At 52.8% G+C, this 4,832-nt stretch overlaps 4 non-coding genes across 4 annotated transcripts; all 4 read right to left on the reverse strand.

Annotated features, from left to right (window-relative positions):
- Window positions 1-314: 314 nt before the first annotated feature.
- On the reverse strand, window positions 315-386 carry TRNAC-GCA. Its single transcript has one exon. It is a non-coding gene; the product is annotated as a tRNA-Cys (tRNA).
- A 3,481-nt stretch (window positions 387-3,867) lies between these two features.
- Window positions 3,868-3,939, reverse strand: TRNAC-GCA. Its single transcript has one exon. It is a non-coding gene; the product is annotated as a tRNA-Cys (tRNA).
- A 428-nt stretch (window positions 3,940-4,367) lies between these two features.
- On the reverse strand, window positions 4,368-4,439 carry TRNAC-GCA. Its single transcript has one exon. It is a non-coding gene; the product is annotated as a tRNA-Cys (tRNA).
- A 272-nt stretch (window positions 4,440-4,711) lies between these two features.
- On the reverse strand, window positions 4,712-4,783 carry TRNAC-GCA. The gene has a single exon. It is a non-coding gene; the product is annotated as a tRNA-Cys (tRNA).
- Window positions 4,784-4,832: the final 49 nt, after the last annotated feature.

Raw genomic sequence — 4,832 nt, forward strand, 5'->3', positions numbered from 1 at the left:
AATGCTCTACCACTGAGCTATACCCCCACCTCACACACAAAGCCCAGCACGAATCTTCCCTTCATTACCAACTACCACAGCAAATGTCCAAAAACTGCCCCTAGCAGTAAAAGCAGCCTCCCATGAAAAAAAAAAAACATCCCTCTCCTCACAAACACCCAACTGGGACTTCTCATCTCTTGGGGCATCGGCTGCTTTACCTCTTCTCAGCACCTGATCAAACAAAGGACAGAGCCCACAGACACCTGGGGAGGAAACCATTAAAACACAGAGCGCCAAACCAATGTTTTTTGGAAAGAAAGAAAGAAAAAGGGAGGGGGCACCCGGATTTGAACCGGGGACCTCTTGATCTGCAGTCAAATGCTCTGCCCCTGAGCTATGCCCCCACCTGCACACCAGGCCACCTTCGGCTCCTCCTGACACTGACCAGGCAGCTCTGCTGCATGCAGCGCTGCCTCTCCCACACAACAGCCCTCTCACTCTGTCCTGCCAGGGCCTGCCCCCAAGAAAGCCTTCACAGCTCAAAACCTCAGCACAAGCTGCTCAAACACATCAAGAGGGAACACCTTTATTTGTGTGGTTGTTCCTTACTCATAAGCCGCTCTCTGCTTCTCTCCACAGCTCTGACGAACAGCTCCTGCTTCACCAGGGGACCGGGAACACGGACACCTCTCAGAAGGATGGCCACGTCAGCCACAGGTCAGCAGTGCTGTGGGGACAGCCAGAGCACCCCTTGTGCCCATCCGGGGCTTCCAGGTCTGCAGGGAAGAAGCCACCACCGCTCCATGGAGTGGCCTGTGGAGAAGAGAGAGTGGCCCTCAGGCCATGTGAGTCCTCCAAGCTTCCCCTCCCCAGCTGCAGCCAGAGCACAGCTCCCAGTGATCCAGTGGGAATGACTGAGAAGCACTTTTTAGGCCACAGTGTTTGTCAGATTCATGTTGGTTAGTGCAAACAGCTGTTTAAAAACATCCAGGTTTGTTTTTCCATGGTTGTTTCTCAAGCAAAGCGCTTGACTCCACACAACCCCATGTGACGAGCTGTGACAAGGGCCTGTACCTGCACCTCTCAAACTCCTGTTCAGGCATCTCTGCTCCACCTCAGAGCTGTGCGATGCATCCACTCCTCAGCCCTCCCTGCGTGTGGGACCACAGCACTGCAAGAGAGAAAGAACAAAAACTGAGGACTGAAACAGACGGCAGCAACGGGGCTTGATAAGACAAGGGGTAACGGACACAAACTGGAACACAGGAGGTTCCACTTCAATTGGAGAAGAAACTTCTTCTCAGTGAGGGTACCAGAGCACTGGCCCAGGCTGCCCAGAGAGGTTGTGGAGTCTCCTTCTCTGCAGACATTCAAAACCCGCCTGGACGCCTTCCTGTGTAACCTCATCTGGGTGTTCCTGCTCCGGCAGGGGGATTGGACTGGATGAGTTTTTGAGGTCCCTTCCAATCCCTAACGGTCTGGGATTCTGTGGCTTGGAGAAATCACACAGGAACCAGAGCACAAGGGTGTATTTTTGAGGAGAGGCAGATTTTTGTGATCCATTGCAAACATTTGCATTCTAAACTGAGCTGGAACAGGGCTGTACTGGGAAATCAGCCTGCAAGCTGGTTCTTTGTTACTCAAGTGCCCAACCCAGCACAGATCCTGCTTCCCTACAAGCATCTTCAGCAGCAGAAAAGGGAGAAGTAAAGGAGATATGGAGATAGGAATCATTAAATCTTGCAGGACTACTACGCTTTACAATCCCCAGTGCATCCACTCCAAACTCTCCTTCCCTACTGCAAACAAGAGCTTCTTCTTTTCTATCACAGACTTCTAAAGTGTTCTAGAGATTAAAGCACTGGCCTGCAAAGGTGAGAAACATCAGACGCCCATTTCCATATAAATGGAAACATTTTTGCACCACAGACATTAAACTCCTAACCCCTGGCAAGAGGTATTTTTTTAAACATGAAGTTATGAGTCACAGCTACAGAAAAACCCAGCTGATATTTATCTTAATGAAGCCAAGGAAGAATTAATTACAAGCCTCTCCTACCACCACCCTTCTACAAAAGGGGCATGACACGACCAACCGGTTAACTACAGTTTACAGCCCGTTATTAGCAGAGCTGTAACAGTTATAAACAAAGCCCCAGGCAAGTTTAAAGAAAGCTTCTGTACGCACAACATCCTGCGGCCAGAACAAGCCACAGCACAGCAAGGCCAAGCACCAACCTGGGGGGCAGCGGGGGCTCCCGCAGCCCTCACCGGGCAGGGCCCGCGCCCTCAGCCCATCACTGCAACTCCTCGAGCTTCTGCACGGCTTCCTGCACCTTCTCCGCATCGCGCAGAGTCCGGAGGCGCCAGCTCTTCCTCAGGTTCTGCGGAGGAAGGGGGGATGAGGCCGGGACCGTTAACAAGCAGCCACCTTCCCTCACCGGTGGCTCCGCCAAACCTGCACCTCCTAGGCCCGTTACCCAACCCCATGGCGGTTCCCAGAGCCCCGGGGGAGGCTCTCAGCCCGGCTCCCCGGCCCCCTCCTCACCAGGTGACCTCCCCCCATCGCGGCGTTGGGCGAGCACTTTCCCCGCGGCTACCGGGCCTTGGTGAGCGTCATCACGGCGCGCCGCCGCTTATGCCGCGCGCCGCAGCTCAATGACATCACTTCCGCTGCGGCGCTGAGGGGAAGAAGAAAAGACCGCGGGCACAAGAGCAGGGCAGACCCAGTCGCTCCCGCAGCGCTTCCCGGTCCCGTTCGGTAGGGAAAAAGCCGATATTTAAAGCACTGCCATGACCTTCTCAGGGGAAGGAGCCGGTTGAGCGGCGTGGGATACACGGAGCTCCCCTATCGCTTCCGGGTGCGGTGCCCCGAGCACCGCCGGTACCGTACAGACTCGACTTGGGAGGGCTGTGAGCAGGCCTGCAGGTTGTCTTCTTTCCCGCATCAGTCGCTGGTACCCTGAGGGTGCCAGTCCACCTCGGTTGCACCGGGAGTGTTAGGTCTGTGATCTTAAGATTCTCTTCCAACCTAAATGGGTCTAGGAGTATTCTACTGTGCTTGCAAGATAAACAAGCAGGGTTTGTTTTTCTTTTTAATTTTGCACTAGAATTAAGGCAAGACTTGAGCACATTTCAAACGAGGGTGGTAGGAGCAATCCCAGATAAGTGTCTAGGAATTATGGTGAGTCAATTGACCAGGACAGAATTCAAGGGACAACCTTGAGAGGATGTTATAATTATAGTAATATTATAATTGTTCTGGCTCACAGTGTTTGCTGCCTGCCTGCTCCTGCAGGCCTGCAGTTCCCTGTGGGCTTTCATAGCCTCGGCATTGGCCCGGGGCAGGGTTAGAACCGACAACCTTTGAGTCCCCAGCCCGGCGCGCTGCCCCTGAGCCATCGCTCCCCGCCAAACGGCGCCCCCGCCCACGCCCCGCGCCGGGGGCACAGCTCAGGGGCAGAGAATCCGACTGCGGCCCCACAGGTTGAGGGTTCGAGCCCCGAGGGGAGCCCGGACAGCGATACCCAAGCCCAGAGCTGCCCTTCAGCAACACAACCACAAAACGATTTATACCTCACAGCCCCAGCTATCCTCAAAAAACATTTCAGCACAGATCCCCTCTTCTACAAAGCCATTCCACACCTTGCTTACTCTTTAAATTAATGGCAATTACCCACACAGGACAAACCAGACCAGCAGCACCTCTGTGTGTTTGTGTGTACGTGCAGAATTCAGAAGAGAGGAAAGAATGTCCAAGTCTGATTTCATGCCTGGCAAATGTCACCAAGTGATTTAAGAGACCCCAGAGGAGTAAGAAAGTTATCTCCACTGCCTGTCTGTGAGGAGATTTTGGAAGAAGACAGGGTGAAAAAGCAGCTAAAGAGGGGGCACCTGGAGTTGAACCAGGGACCTCTTGATCTGCAGTCAAATGCTCTACCACTGAGCTATACCCCCAACTGCAGATGTTTTACTCCCAACAACACATTTTTAACTCTCTTCTTTCCCAATCTTTGTCCTCTCTACTCCATGGGAGTCAAAACAAAGAAATCCTGCTGCAGGTTTGATTGCAAGCCTGAAATGTGACAGCAGCCAAGACACTGAGGCACAGACACCGTCTCCATTCTTTATCTCCCAGGTGACCTTGGCCCAGTTCCTCTCCATCCGCAGCTCCGCGCCCTCTCCCAGCCCCACTCTGTTCTCTTGCAGGAGACGGGAAAACTGGCACAGCAACGGCCTCAGTGTCTTTGACATTTTCCCCGTGCTTTCTACCTGATAATAGAACATGAAAACAAATACACAGAATGGAAGCTGAGCTGATCTTATCAGTGAGCCTTTTTGAGTGAAGGAACCCCTCAAAATCCCAACAAAAACATGTATTTGTGAGGGGGCACCCAGATTTGAACTGGGGACCTCTTGATCTGCAGTCAAATGCTCTACCACTGAGCTATACCCCCACCTTGCACATACCTGCCCAGCACGAATCTTCCCTTCATTACCAACAATCACAGCAAATATCCAAAAATTATTCCTAGGAGTAAAAGCAGCATCCCATGAATAAACCATCTCTCTCTTCCCAAACACCTCTCTGCTACTTCTGGTCTCTAGAGGGAATTTGCTGCTTTACCTCTTCTCAGCACCTGATCAAACGGAGGACAAAGCCTGCAAACAGGTAGGGGGAAAGCCATGGAAATAGAGAATTCCAAATCAAGGAGGTCTTGGAGAAAAAAGGGGGCACCCGGATTTGAACCGGGGACCTCTTGATCTGCAGTCAAATGCTCTGCCCCTGAGCTATGCCCCCACCTGCACACCAGGCCACCTTCGGCTCCTCCTGACACTGACCAGGCAGC

This window comes from Mesitornis unicolor, unplaced genomic scaffold (assembly GCF_000695765.1).
Source record: "Mesitornis unicolor isolate BGI_N332 unplaced genomic scaffold, ASM69576v1 scaffold33550, whole genome shotgun sequence".
Taxonomy (NCBI): Eukaryota; Metazoa; Chordata; class Aves; order Mesitornithiformes; family Mesitornithidae; genus Mesitornis; species Mesitornis unicolor.